This window comes from Numida meleagris, chromosome 2 (genome assembly GCF_002078875.1).
Source record: "Numida meleagris isolate 19003 breed g44 Domestic line chromosome 2, NumMel1.0, whole genome shotgun sequence".
Taxonomy (NCBI): domain Eukaryota; kingdom Metazoa; phylum Chordata; class Aves; order Galliformes; family Numididae; genus Numida; species Numida meleagris.
In genome coordinates, this window is record NC_034410.1 from 12,890,853 (window position 1) to 12,907,002 (window position 16,150).

The 16,150-nt window shown below is 38.4% G+C and overlaps 1 protein-coding gene across 1 annotated transcript in view; it reads left to right on the plus strand.

The window, feature by feature from the left end:
* The window catches only part of PARD3 (par-3 family cell polarity regulator), a 435,432-nt gene that overhangs the window by 317,044 nt on the left and 102,238 nt on the right, over positions 1-16,150 (plus strand). The gene's annotated exons all lie outside the window — the stretch shown is intronic.

Below are 16,150 nucleotides of genomic sequence, written 5' to 3' on the forward strand. Positions count from 1 at the left end.
TCCTGTCTCTTGTAGCCCAAGTTATGTGGGGCCTAGACTAATATCTCATATAAATTTAGCTAAAATCTTGGAAATCTTTGGTCATAAATTAAATAGTATTCAGGGATGTGTTTGGAGAGAAGACCTCTTTGAAAAGAAAGCTCATCAATAAGGAGGCGAACTGTAAAGGACTAAAAGCTTGAACGCTGTCTGGATTCAGGCATGTTTAGCAGTGAAAGTGAACAATGAGTTGAAATGATTTATCTAAAACTTATGCTGTAACAGCCATAGCAGGAAGTATGAAAGGAAATTCTGTTGTCCTTGTACAGGAGGTATAACTAGTTAGTCAAAATGATCCCTTTTACTGTCATCTCTATGCAACTTTGTCTTCAGCAGGTAAGAACAAAAATTTACAGATGATGGCATCGTCACTACAGTATCTCTTGCGTAGCCTCCTCAGTTCAATGTAAAACAGTTAGCTTTCAGTTGTTTTAAGGGCTGAGGGATTTGTACTGCAGTTAAGGCAGGCTGTACATCTATGAGTTACTGAAGATCAACTTGTTAAACTGTAGAAACTTTATCATGTGTGACCATCTGTTTGGATTACATTATGGGAATTTTTTTTGGTCTTTAACAGATATACTTGTATAAATGTATGTAAAAAGTTATTCGTGTCTTTCTCCATCCATTTTGACAGTAGAGGGTGGCTGGATCACAGTGTTTGGTTGTTTTTTACTTGTCAGATTGGTTTTTTTTATTTTCTTTTAGCAAAAAATGAAACAGGGTCACTAAATCTGTTCCTGTTTTTTTAGAATAATAGGCTTTCAGATTAAATTGTAAAGGGAAATGCTGGAAATGAAGGAAATAATTGACTTTGGAGATAAGTGTGTTTGTGCAATCAACTTTCCTTTACCCACGGACAGACTACCTAATTTCTGAATAAGCTTATATTGGGAGTGCAGAGACACTGAAAGCTGCCTCAATAGCTCCAGGCAGCTCAGGGCTGGAGAAAGGATGTACATGTAGTTCATATTGCCACTCATAGTGCTGATCTCTGGCTTAATGCACTCTGCCGAACCTAAGATTGCCAAGCACTTGGGGCTTGTTAGCAATGGTAGGTCCCCAGGTAATCAGCCATGTACATTTATGCAAAGAAGGAAGTCTGAGTTAGTTATTTTGAATTAGTAATGTTTTTTCTCTCTTCATTCTTCTTTCTCTGTCTCTCTGTGTCTCTCTGTCTCTCTCAGTAAGAATGGTGAGAGTATAGACTGTCCATGTGATGATATAAGAGAGGTTGCAATAGTCACGCTGGGTACCAAGGTAGAATTATGAAATTATTTGTATAGTTCCCCATGCATGGAGCAAATTCCTAATCCCTGTCTACTGAGTTATGCTAACTATTTTGAATCTTTCCTGGAATCTCACTCCTCATTTATCTTAAAACAATTTTATGTCTTCACTGAACCTGCAGAAAATGCATGTGCCAGAACTTCATAACAGCTCAATGTTATCATAACACAGGTCCTCCTCCTGTTATTCTCTTTCCTTAACTGTGTATTTGCTTTCCTTTGTGTTATGTCTATAAGAGAATGCAAGTTCTTTGGGGATAGTGGCATGTACAACTAATAAAAAATAATAAAATAGCAACCAAATGTGTGAGGTTCTTCCTTATGTTTCTGAAAAATTCAGATGTTGATTTGATCCACAGAGACCTTAAATATTTGTGCAGTTAGATTGCAGAGTTTCCTTCTGATCCTGTAAAATAATGCTGTTAAACACAAGCTATTCAAGGATAATACTTTTGCAAATTAACTGAACAATCCCTCAAAATGCTTATGAGGAGGCAGAGTGAAATATTACTGTCTTAAGAAGTGTTGGTTCATAATGGCTGCTATTTTAACTTTGTTTTCTGTGGGTTTTTCTCTCTCAATGTTTTTAGTGGTGTAATTCAGTTGCTCTGTTTTACTTGGTATTTGATGCTATATACCTCTATAATGATGCAATACTTTGGGGAAATAGACTGGATTTAATGAATTTACTGTGTTTGAGAGGCTTGGAAGAAAAATCCTTAGGGGGTCAGAGAACAAGTGAATGGTCAATTAAAAAATCAATCATGCTCACAATTTTATAAAATTATTATGCTTTGACTTGATAATTTTAATAGTACTGTGCTTACAGTAGTATTTTCTTTAGTCTTAAAAATGTGTTCATATTGATTATGAGGAAAATAAGCAAATTAATGTTCTTCAATTTACTGTGATTAAAATTAGTAAAATTGCCTTGTGTAAATATATTATTAGTAATAATGTCTTATTAAGGAGCAAATCTCTTCTCCTACGTATGGTATGTATTTACTGACAATTTAGAAAAAAGAATTTTAAAGAGAGAAGGAAATTATCTAGACAAAAATACAGACAGCTTTAGAATACTGGAACAATTAGAAGTGTCATCTGAGAAGAACACTCACCAGTCTTTCCAAATTTGCTCTAAGATGCTTGCTACTTGCAAATTCTTAGAAGTTTAGACTAATGATTCATTGAAGAATATAGGAGGTTGCCTGGGTGTATCACTATTCTTTAACACAGATTTGCTCTAGAAAAAGAAGTCTACTTCCATAATTCTTGAATATCTGCCAAGCACTGTTCTGAAAATTCAGTTGGTGTGCTCTTCGAAAGGTTTTTTACTGTCCAGCATGGACACCAACCAAAAGTATAAGACAAAACTAATAGATTTTCTAAACTTGGCCTTTTGGCTCCTAAAAAACAATGAACTGCAGAGTCTTGAGGAATTTATATAAGCTATGAATTGAATTACCTCTATTCTTGTGCCAAATCACAGCCATTTTATATAAATGCTAACTAGGAGCCCCTCTTTGTCATGCTCGACCTCTGGACCACTGAAACTGAATAGCATTGAGATCCTATATTGGATTGGTTAGATTGGGAAAACAGCCCTGGACCCATCTTAGTTTTATGAAGGGAGGTGGTCTGCTACTTCTAGTTTCCTGATGAAACTGTAGTTGGCCTGTCTTCCTCAGAGTAATGTCTTGAATTTTACAGTTTGGAGACGCATGAAGTATCTTGAGTTTCTACAGATACTTCAATCTACTTGTAGTCTCACACAGGCATTTCTATATAGGGGAGACTTAAAATGAGCTTCTGAAACTTTTGTCAACGACCAACTGGTGTTAGAGTTACAACCCAATTAGTTTTCATATGGATAGTCACCTGCTATCCTACTGGATCTAAACCCTTTGAAGCCCACAGACCTTTTCACTGTATAAACTCTTTGCATCTGAACTTTGAGAACCCCCCAAGTCAGGGTTTTCTCACTAGTCAGTATGACCACAGGGTATCCCACAGATTGCCCCGGAATGTTTTCTGACTCCTTCAAGACAATACAGTCTCTTTCTTAGGAGACTGGAAGACAGAAGTGTTCAGAAACACACTGCTTAGTTTTGTGTTCTTGTTTTGGTTGGTGACTCATGCTGGTGAGATATCTTTTTAACAGCAGGTTCTGATACCTCTTTCACCCTTGGATTTTGCTTTGCATATATTTTCTTCTCTGTCTTCAGTGCAACAGAAAAGAAATCTTTAGCAGATCAAAAACCTTTGCCAGTGTCCTGCCTCTCCTCAGCTCCAGCACGTGCTGCTCTGGTCACCTGCATGGCACAGCCCATGCCTGCTGTGCCTGTCTTCAGCCCTGGGCATCCTCTAGCAGTGCAAACACCCCCCGGCCTAAACAATTTTACTCTTTGTAGTCAGGCAGTGGATAACTGAAGAACAAAATAAACATGCTTCTTCGTGAAGTTTTCAACATGTTCAGCAGTATCCAGCATGGTTCACTGCTAGATAATGCTTAAGAAGATGAAAGCAGCAATTCTAGTGTAATCTTATGGTTCGGAGTATGTGATCCCAGCTATGGGTGAATAGTGCTGATTCTTTAATCTGCCTCTAGAGCCAATTCTTCCTCTGGAAAGTACAGCCTATAGGATATTTTCTCCGTTTGGTTAATACGCTGACTTAAGAGCTTTACTCATGTTCTGTAAATCTCTGTTACCATACACAGGTATTTTAATCCTAGTTTTGTATTCTTCCTCTGCTTCCACAGAAATGGATGCGAAATCAGGTGCTTAAACACCTGTGTTGTGAGGATCAGTAGTGAGGCGATAAGGAGAAACATTTTGGAAGAGAATTAAATAGCTGTATTGCTGGAAGCACTGTGACAGAGGCTTCAGAAATGCTGAGAGGATGACAGAGTAGTCAGTGCCAGGGAGTCAGCAGGGTGTGCCTTTCTTCTCACTAAAAAAGGAGCCGTAAACTTCCAGTCCTTGCTAGACTTGTTGGAGGAAGATTAACACACAGCAAAGCAGCACCATGCTTCATGCATTCACACATAGATGTAGTTATCATCTGCAAAACAAACCCATTTCTTTGTAGTTTTCCCCCTTGACATTTTGGGAAACATAACCTTTTGTTCCTGTAGGTTATGAAGGGAATTACATTTACATAATTCTGCTGTTATTTTTATCCTTGTTCTGTGCAAATGTCATCACAGCTGACATCAGTGGTGCCGTGGGAGTCCCACCTGCTGGCTGCAGCTGCAGAGCCAGGAGGGGAGCTCCCGACGAGGCATGCTGGGGTGCCCAGGGCTGAGGAACCAGGAGCAGGCTCCCTAATGATGCTTCTGGCTGGGAACTTCAGCAGGCTTTTGAATGGCAGAGCATATCTTAACGCCTTGCTATCAAACGTGGAAAACTATTTTAGAATGGGAACTGGGGAGAAAATTATTATGGTTGGAAGTAGGATGTGGTGCTCTTACAGCTTCACCAGAATATGGTAAAAAACTTGGGAAGAATGACTAAGGATCTGTGTCTTGCAGAGAAGCTGTTAGGAGAGGTGGATTAGGTGTTTGTCTCCACATTGACAGTTTTACTGTTACTTTTGTAGGTCAATCATTAGGCTTACAATATTTTTTGGTGCTAACATAAACAAAAGTATGATTCTGGTGTGTGTTTTTCATGTAATGATTTTTCCTAAACTTAGAGTGAAATATTCTGTATGTTCATTAGCAACTAATATAACACCGATATTTTTTTCCTGAAGGTTTCGGTCATTCCATAAAAAGTTTCCTGTATTATATGTGTCCTAAGGGTATTAGAGTCTGAATCTCCAACATATAATAAACTTCTCTTCATCTTTCTCTAGTGCCATTAAAGCCACAAGCATTTTGTTGTAAAAGTATACTAATGAATAGAAATGTTACAACAAGAACAGAAGTCTTGTGTTTTCCCTTCATCATGCATCATCCATTTTAATTAGACGAAAGGGTGGTGAGTACTGTGACAAGAGTCTGGAATTAAAATCATTAATTGATGTCAAGCTGACGAGAGACTGCTAACATGAATATACTGACAGCAGGAAAGAAATTAACCTTATTACTTTATTTAGTACATTGGGACTATTTATTATATTTTCCTATGCAAGGTCAGTGTGCTCCATTTATGATGATAGAGAATGACAAATAATTAATAGATGCTGTGTACAAAGTTTTGTTACATCCTATAAGCCACATCGTTAACTTGAAAAAGAAAATGACACACCACATCCCTTTCATCAGCATAACTCATCAAAACCATTACAGCCATATTTTTGATATTTTAAATGAGTATAATATGCTGTGCTATACTCTCCAGCCAACTACAATTACAAAAGTGATCTGATTTAAAACAATGCCTTTATTTCGTGATGTCAGTGTCACAAAAAATGAAGCATATTTTTTCCTGCAGTGACATTGATTGGAATAACTGTCTGTTTTGATCATCATTGGAAGGTCAGCCTAACAAAGATGAGTTTTAATGTTAAGCGTCTTTATTCTTTAGATGAAAGAATATAATGGTGTCTTACAGAATGACAGCAGCATCCTATAGATAATTTGTGACCCAGAGGTCATCATAAAAGAATGGAGAGGAGGTCATCCTGTAGTAAAGGCCATCTGGAACTGTTAAAGTATCAGATGGAGTGGGGGGCTGAGCAGCAGGACACTCTTGGTGTCTTTCCAGATTTCCCAGAGAGACCATAATATTTTTGTTGGAAAATCCCAACTTTCTCACTTTAAGCAAAATATTTTCATGAAGCTGTTTCATCTTACTTCTAGGGAAAAAAAAAAGACAACATACTGTGATATGGAGAGAATTTTTGCCTCATATATAACCCAAGTCTTATCTGTCTTTAAAATAATGTGAAGGTTCAGCTTTAGATTTGCTGCTGCTGTATTTTGGTGCCACTTAACAGCTTTCACAAGAAATATTCTCTCTAAATACATAATTACTGAAAGCATTCAGAATATAAATATTTTCTAAAGTGACTTGCATAAAATCCTGATAAGATTCCCACCCCCTTCCCAGCCCATAAGAGAGGAGAGAAAATAATCCCTCTGTGAATCAGAATGTAAGAGCAATGTGTTTCTCATTCTCGCTTATTTTGGGACGGGGTCTGCCTGTCAAGGGATATTCCAATTTCACTGAGATTTGTAGCATTTTTTGGCAGTTGTTTTTTACATAAGGGATGAGGGTGCAGGATATGAAAACAAATGAATTGCAATATATTTTTTTTTTTGTGAAAGAACACAGAAGTAAAGCATGAGAATATTGAGCTTAGGAAAAATATTTGAGACTGGTTGAGCTTCATAAAAATATGGGCTTCTGGAGATATGTATATTGAAGGTTGAGTGGAATAGTAGTTGCTGAGGTGTTTTTTACACAAAGCTCCTCATGTGCTTTAACTGCATTTTGTAACAATATGGATTGAGATTATAAAACATAACACTAAAACTGTATTTTCTCTGTTATTCTACACAGATTCAAGGCACTGTACTGATTGGCTGGCCAAGTCCCTTGCCATATTTATTTGGTCTCTATTATTATTCTTAAGTTAGAAATTTGGTGAAGGTGTCTTGCAGATCATACAGGTTCAGCACTCTGTTAGACCTGTTTTAATAAGAGCACTAATTTGCAGTGTTCCAGTTTTCCATGCCAAGACTTTCAGGATAGGGCAACAGTCTGTCCTCTAATGTCCATAAATCACGCAGTTAGCGGTACAGTGGCTGTAGCAAATACTCATTTGAGAATGAAAATTGTTGTAGCATAATTACTGACTTACTGAATATGGCTATTGGTGCTGAGTGGAACAGAACTGAAAACCTGTCAGATTTTCCCAACGGTGCTACAGGAGTCTAACAGTAAACTACTGCACTAAAAGCTTTCTTTGTTCTAATTTTTAGATAAAGCAGCAATTATTTGACTAATCAGAAAGACACCTAATGGCATATTCACAACAGGCAGACAAGTCCCCTCTACACACCACAGCTGGACCTTGGATTTTGTAACCAGTTACTAGTACGCTCCTCTAAATGGGTTATAAGAAACCTGGTTCAGTGTCCAGCCATGCTGTAGATATACGCTCTCACTCAGTACTGCAAGCTAGCAGGGTTTTAGAAACAAACTCTGAGAGGTGTTGTGGTTGTTAATTTTTGGTCCTGAGAACATAAAAGCTATATTCTCTATTGGTCTTTTCTTTCAACTTCAATGTACAAGATTCATATAATCCCTTACTTTGTTGTAAGGTTTTTCATTGTAATTTTTTGTCACTTCACACTGTTTCATTTTCTGACTTTAAGATTGGATTGCTTCATACATAGCACTAGAAAGACAAATAATGGATCTGTAATTGAGCTGGTGGCAGAATTTCATACCTGCTTATGTTACTGCACCAGCTGGAGGAGGATGATGCTGGATAGGATCATCTCAACTGACTGATGACAGTATTGTAACCAGACCTCTAGTTACTGCCTGCAGTATCTGTGAATGATTGATTTGATATGTGGTATGATATATGGTAGCATTTGATATAGGGTATGTTGTTTTCATTTGTTTTTTGCACATATGAGAACAGCTGTTCCTTACATGTCTAACTAAAGAGTTCAGATGTTCACCAGCAGTGCTGCTTGCTGGTTGGTTCTCCAGCTGGAAAAACGCTGCAGGGGAAGTATTGGCCCAACAAAGCCCCTATAAGAGAGGAAAACAGTGCTCTTAAAGTGAGGAGGGTTTGGAGTAGGAGCTTTTCCAGGTGTTTTAGCAATAGTTGAATCTCTTTATCTGCTTCAGTAGTACTTCAGTCCAGCAAAAGTGCTGATAGAAGATTAGAGCTACATTAATCTAATGACCAGGGATCTGTCTCACATCAGCTAATCTGCCCAGTTTTGTAAACCAAAAGAAATGTGCTCTTCTGACAAAAAGCAATGATGTTATTTGATGCAACCTGTTTCCCAGCAGGATAACAGCTGTTTGCCCATCTGAGTGATCCTCAATTGCTGGGGCTGCTGACCCCAGTATCAGACATGAAAATTACGGTAGAAAATTGTAGTCCTGGTAGTGTTTGATTTGGGGATGGAAGGACCTACTATCCTGCCTATGTACCTGATACATTTGGTTTAGGTGGAAAAAAAAACCACAGCAGGTATACTCTCCACCCCAAAGTGCTTCAGACTATCAACTGTGTAGTCTGAAAGCTCCACTGAAGGGATAATTTACAGATTTGCTGTGTGTGCATGTGCATCAAAAAAAAAAAAAAAAAAAAAAAAGCAAGGATTTTTACTTATTTACTCCAAGATCCAAGAAAGCAGGCTTGGGATACTCTGTGGGGTGGGATCTTCACTTTGGAAAGACAAGGGATGAATCAAGATAAGGAAAGGTAGGTGTGAGGTACATTGGAGACTCCACCAGGTTAGAAAAAAAGATTCTAGTGACACCTTTATTTTCATCAGTGTCACTTGGTTTCCAATTTCTGTTTGCACTTCATCTGCTTATTAATGTAATATTTACTTTATCTACTGCATTTTTTTCACTTCTTTATATCTTCATTTCTATCAGCCTTCTTAAATATGAGTCCTTATAAAAATGAGCATGCTTTTCTCAATTTATTAGAGCACTTATAGTAATCACTTTTTTTTTCTCCAAACTACAGCCCTCCTGGGTTGAAGCTCATTGAAGGTTTTTGAAATTCTCAGGGATCTCTTCTGCATGTGGAATTTGGGGAAGTGCAGGGAGACACTTGGTGCTATCACATTTTCTAATTGGCAGATAAGCTATGATTGTTGGAAGAAAATTAAGACTGACTGTATGTATTTCTGATGTATTTCTTTAATTTCAAAGTTGGTGGTGGACTCTTGTTTTTTTTTTGTTTTTTTTTTTTGTTTTTTACATTACATGGAAAATGCGTGTGTGCAAAATTTCTATGGATGTTGTAGTAGAAATGCTATGTCATGGCCTGAACCAGTGATTGAGCACTTGGTGGGAAGGCGGGGCCCACTCAGGGGAGCTCAGCTGCATACAGTGCATCTGAGTGACTGGAAGGGCTGGAGCCAGGACCCACGCCTTCCCAGACCTCATTTAAGGGTTGGCAGTGGCAGCAGGGGCATCTTGCTGCAGATCCCTGCACATCTGAGGCCTTCTGAAGGTAAGCAGCTTCTTTCCTTTACTTATGTGCCTATGGCTGTTGAATTTGGGCAAATCCTCACTTGCTGCAGCCTAGGACCTTGCTGCCCTGCTGTCATTGCTGTGCTTTCCATCGTGTTACAGAAGTGTGGAATTATATGTAGGTTGCTCCAAAAATAATGCCTCCTATTTATCTACCTAGAAATTACAACAGATATGAAGAGCACAATAACACTAGTTGATACAGCAAATTCTCAGTTGCAAAATGTTATTTTTCTTCAACATAATCACCACCATTAGCTGTACATTTTTACCAGCAATGAAGAAGACACTGCATACTGTGCTCAAAAAAAAAAACAAAAACAAAAACAAACTGTACCATCAGAGATGATTCCTTGTCACCACTGCTGAAATGCAGCACCCACCTCCCCACTGTGCTTACGTGCACTGTTTAGGTTCCATAAATGTTCAGTAAGCAAGCATTGATGAATGTCAGTAGGTGCGTATCAGATGCCATTGTGTCAGACTGCCCCTCTGCTGCCACCTGTTGCACAGCAAGAAAATGTACAGAACATCGGTGGGAAGGCTCAACCTCCACTGCCACTCCATCAATATTCACCTCTGACTTTGTGGGCCAACATAATAAAATAGGAGGCATTACTTTCAGAGCAGCCATTGTATATCTGGAGGAGAGATCATGTTGCTTTTTCAGGGTAGGCTCTCAAGTGTATAACTCTCCTGCAAGATGTCTGTTTCATCTAGGTTTTTGAGGGTACTTCTGTTGTTTTTCTTCTTCCCCGCTTTATAATGGCATAGGCTGTACAACTGCTTGTGGCAGTCTGTTTTACTATCTTTTTAATTAGGATGTTCCCTGGCCCACAGCATCTAATTTTAGTTATTTTTGCTGCAATATACATAATATTTGCATTATATATAGAAAACATGATATTGTTTTCCTCTTCATGTATTAGCAGACTGCTGTTATGTCCCTGCTGCCTTTTCCACAGCAGGTTGACATTGCTGACTTAGGAGTATCTGTCACTCAGTAGAATTTCCAGATCCGTTCCTATGAAGCAGCTCTCATGTTTTTACCTTTCTTTTAATTGACACACTTATTTATTCTGTCTAAATTATTTTCTATTTCCTGCTATTAAAGTGAATTTGCATTTTGAATTCTGCTCTGTCCTTCAAGAACGTTTGAAATTTCGGTCTTTTCCTCTGCTTTTCCTTCATTTTGGTTTTGTGCAATTTCAGAAGGGTCCTAATTAATAATGAAAATACTGAGTAAACTCAAAGAGGGATCCATGCGGAAAATGTCTCAATTCTTCCTTCTGCTGAGAGCTACTCCTACTCTCTAGATGCTCTGTAGGAACTGCTCTGTTCAACCTATTGCATCCTTCTGTTGCATTTTTCTTAGCCTGAGATCTACTACTGTTTCTCCCCTATTCATAAGGCCTTTTGTATTGCAGAAGGCATCGGATTGGCTTGACCACATCTGTTCTTGATAAATCTGTGGCGGCTACTGCTTGTCCCATTATCTCCTCAGTGCTTACCAATAGTTTGATTCAAAGTTTCCCAGTGGGTTGACATTGAACTGATGAGTCAATAATTCTCTTGCTCCTCCAAGGGGTGTTTGACTTTTTCTGGTCTTGCAATACTTCAGCTGTCCTCAACAGTTTCTGGCAATTACTGAAAAAGGTCTGAGCCTACCTGAGACAGTGGTGTGTGCAGGATGAAGTTCAACTAGCTTAACCAGCCACGTGGTTGCAATGAACTGTTTAGTGAAGACAGGTGAAAAGAAAAACTTTTGTCTCCTCAGCATCATCTGTCAGTTTCATTTCCTCAGTACTGAGCAGGGAAGAAACCTTTTCCTTCCTCTTCCATTTATTGCTAATAGAATTACACAATGATTTATTGTTATATTTAAAGCTCCATGCTACTTTTATCTCGTACTATGCCTTGGCCTTTCTGATTTTGTCCTTGTATTCTTGTGATTATCCATAGCAAGGTGGCCACATTTTGTGTTCCTTCGTGTGTTTGAGGTCAAAGGACAGTAATATCTTAGCCAACTGGATACATGTGTATGTACAGGAGATATGGTTGAGGTGTTCATATATTAACTTGAAAGAGGTTGTTCTTAAACTTTACCATTTTAAAGTACTTAATTACCAGTATTTTTTTTTTTTTTTACTTTTTTTGTGTTAAAGTTTTGAAGTGGGAGGGCACAGGAGGAAGAAGAAATATCTCGTTTGCATGTTAACCACAATTGGGTAGCTTGTTGCTGCCCATGATCACTCATTGCCCACAGTGATCCTTCAGAATGATTTCCCTAGGAATCCAGATGGTTTTGCTGAGAGGTGGTTGTAACTATGATAAATGACTAGCTCTAATAATGGTAAGAAAAGATAAGTGTCATAAGCAGGTTCAGAGAGAAATCAAAATAATGCTTATAATCAAGGTACCCTCATTAGAAGAGCAGTTGTCAGAAAAATTCTGCTTGGATCCAGACAAAGGCCAAAGGAAAATATAGAACAGGACAAACTCCCATATTGAATTGATTGTCAAAAATTAGGAAAAGGACCACTAAAGCCCTGAAGGCATTTGGGGGAAAAGGGAGGAGGAGCAGTGAGACCTGGCTTATTGCTGGCATGCTGTGCCCACAAGGTATTTTTCTCTAGTAGAGGAGGCAGGGACATGTCTGACAAGATCTGGCTACTGGCCAGTGCACCCTCTGACCTCTTTATTAGAAACAATATCTAGCAAAAGCTGGACCAAATGCTATCATCCCATCCGACTAACTTAAACAAGCTGACTGGCGTTATAAATGTGTTGTTGTTTCTCTTGGTTATTAATCCATCATACAGAGGAATGCCAGTCTGATGGCAGAAGATCTGAGAACTGTCAGTGGTGGATGGGTTGTCATTTTGTTTCTGTTCTTACACAATGCTGTTTCTATGCTTAATAAGCATTGTCAGCCGCCCCACATATGTGGAATTGCAGGCGTTCAATACTGATTTTGTAAATCAGCAAGCCTCAGTGGAAAAGACTATGTTGTGGATAATCACTCGGGCAATCACAGAGTCCTGGCAGCAGCAGGATGATTAATTGAATTGACCAAGCAATTGCACACCATAGGCTGCAGCCAGCTTTGTTTCAGCTCCTAGGGGAGGACGTTGGTGCCAGTGCAACAACTGTAATGTACTTCCTGTGAATACCCCTCCCATGCTGTATTTGTTAATTAAGAAGAGTAGTCAAAGTTTTAAAGGATCTAAATGAATCATATGAAAAATCTTGCAACACCTCTGCTATCATCACAGAATTGAGTTTTCCACTGCTGGAGAAAGTAAGTTTTGTTCCCACAGAATTGATGTAAGCATTTGACTCAGATTTGTCTTGCAGAGTGGTACAGTTAATGTGAGCTACCTGGCTAACTGCCCTTTACGACAGAGGGTGTGCACTTGACGCATTTGTTAGGGCCTAGTGAAGGATTCAGTGTCTCTGAACACAGGTGTGTTTCCCTACTGGGCTGAACGGCTCTTGAGTCCCTATGGGCGCTGACCTAGTGATGGAACGTAGGCCAGGCCTACCAGGAGAACAAAACATATGCTGACAACTAAATGTGGGTGTCTGAAATGCCAGTTGCCCTCATCTGGAAGCCTAATCACACTCTGAGGGTTTTGGAAAAGGGAACAAGATGTCTGCTGTTTGTTGGGGACAGCTGAGCAGAGCTTTCAGCTTACTTTTGTGACCGCCGTCTCGCACGCATAGGAATTTCTATACAATGGGTATGTCTATCATTACTGGATTAGTTTGCAATGAAAAGCTCGTTGAACAATTATAGGAAGTTCTGCAGCTAACAATATTGTCATTTGAAGCAGTTATCATTAGCTTTTGAATTGGATGCCACACAAATGGGTGAGGATAGTTTATACTTTAGTGAACGTTATAATTTGAGTCTCAAAAGAACGACATCACATTGTTGACATTTTCAGTATTAACACTTCAGCAAGAGGGGTTTAGAAACTTCTTGGGATAGCTTTTGTATTTTTGAAAGTTCCATTACATTTAAGCTCTGCAAAATTGATTAGCAGTTTTTGCAAAATTCTTTCAAGACTAAAAGAGTTATATAAATGCTAAGCATTATTATCATTGTTAGATCCATAGAAAGGCTATAAATCCTCAAAATTAGCTGATCTGAAATTTCAGACACATACATTTTTATTGTCATGGAATACTGTTCAGTGAAGACAGTTTAATACAAATATCCACACTGTGAAACTGAAGCACTCTAGTTGAACACTTCTCCACATACTGGATTTCAATAGCAGGAGCGCTTCTGATTAGGGCAGAAGTACAGTGCAGGTCCAGGTTCTTGTCTGTGCTTCAGTGTGTTCACATAATCACTTCAGTCTTTCCCGCTGTAGTATGCTCAGGCATTTCCCCTGTGTGCACTTAATTCTGTGCATGCTAATGGATAAGTTAAGCCACACCATGTGTATGGATGCACACAAGGAGGGGGCTCTTCATTTAAAAAAAAAAAAAAAACAAACAATGCAGCATTAAATTCAACTTACATTAAAAAAAATTGACATTTAAAAGCTATTATAAGTGAACAAGGGATAGAGTAATATTTGGCTGCTAGCTGCTGTATCTTTCAAGAACGTGTCTACGTATTCCTTTTGGTTGTTTTGTTCCTTTGAGTTTGGAGACAGTGCTTAAATACAGTATGTCCTGAAGAAGACAGAAGCAAAGCTGTATGTTAAACAATACTTAAAAATAATCTGAATGCCTATTTTTTGTCATTGAAAGAATACTCGTTTAGACTTGACACATAGAAAATTCATTAAGAGAAAAAAAAATCAGCACACTTTGGATGGCAGTACAGACAGAAATCTTATAAGTCTCACTTTTGGGTCACCTCTTGTAAATGCTATCTTAAAAGGTTACTGAATATTTTGGTTATAATTAACAGGAAGATGTATAATGCGTTTAGACTCTGATTTTTAATACTGTGTATTAACACCTTCTATTAGCAATTGTAGAAAATAATTCTAGAAAAATTCTTGGTGATGTGAATGTAATTATTTGGATAACACTTCAACAATCAGTTCTCTTCCACTTGAATAAGAGTAAGTATTCTTCACCGAGCAATGCATGGGAAAATCTTAATGTTAGGATGCAAATGATGTTAAGAGTTCAAGCGTATTAAATAGCCAATAAGCAGATACATGAGAATACTTTGTTAACAATGAAACTGGGGGCACTCATGTCTGTACCTGTGGAGAGTGAAGTAATGTTCATGGTCAAAAACTAGGTAAGTTCACCAGCACATGTCACAGCAGTCAGTAACACTAAGGTCGATATCACCAGTTGTCACCAGGTAATTCAGCTTTATAAGCGTCAAGTAACATTTTTTTTTTTCTGAGTGTATTACCTGATGCCACATTATTGCTATACTGTTAGATTTCACACACAAAAATTTCACTTATCTAAAGCATTTTTCCTCAAATTGGTGTCAGCCATTGTTCAAATATTTGACAATACATTCACCACTGTAACTAAAATTAAGTGCTAGAATTTAGCAATATCTAGAAAATTGTGGATTTCCTTTACTTTTCTTTACTTTTTTTTCTTTACTTTTTTTTTTTGTGGCATCAACAACTGCAGGTATCCTTCAGGCCCACTTTTCCTTCTGCATAGATAAAGCCTTAATCACTTGGAGGCTAATGATTCTGAATTTCAGCTCTGGAATATAGGGCAATGTAGAATATACCTTTTGTATTTTAGAAGCACATATGCAAAAACAAAGTTAAAATTTGAAATGGATTTGGCATTTAAGGATGACTCCTTTGTCAATGTAAATATTAAAAAAAAAAAAATTCTGTTGGAGTTTGATGAAATCAGGAAATTGTGGAGGAGCATACTGTTGGCTGGATACTGCTGCGGTTTTCTTTTTCATTTTCCCCTTTTGAAATAAAAAACAACCAGTAAACAAATACCTTGTTTGCTAAATTATAAAGTTATGTTTGTTTTTCACAGATTGCTCGTATTTGCATTTTCTTTTTGTTTGTATGCTTGTTTTCCTTTCCACTGGGACTGAATACGAGTGAGAGTAGTAGTAGTGGACATAAAAACGAAGAGTGAAGCTGAGGTGTAATTCAGGCATTTACATGAATCACTGAACTACTGGTGCAGCTGTTACTGGCTGTTGAAGGGAGTTCAGTGGATCGGTTTTACTCCCAAAACAGTACCCTTGATCAGTACTTGTGGCATTTTTGAAGAAAATAGATCTGCCTGTGTTACTCTTCTATTCCGTTCTTCTGTCACCAGGATCTCTGTTAGCATAGAAAGCATGATTTGCCTGGAAGCTCAGATTGGTGAAGATACTTGAATTTAGACTTCCCCATACAAAGCTCAGAGCTGGATTCTCATGCATGTATACAGTTGTCTTGTGTCATTTGAGTTGTCACAGTCTCTGAGATGTCAGCACGGGGCTGGCAGATGTGACAAGGACCTACAAGAGCCCTTCTTGTCTGGCAGCTGGGAGTCCGGCAGGGTGTTTGCAGGCTGTCAGGTGCCTGAAGCTGCCTGTGCTTGAGCAGCTAAATCAAGACTGGCAGGCCAAGATCCCATAGGAGACCTACACAGACGTGTAGGTCTCATGCTAGGACACATTGA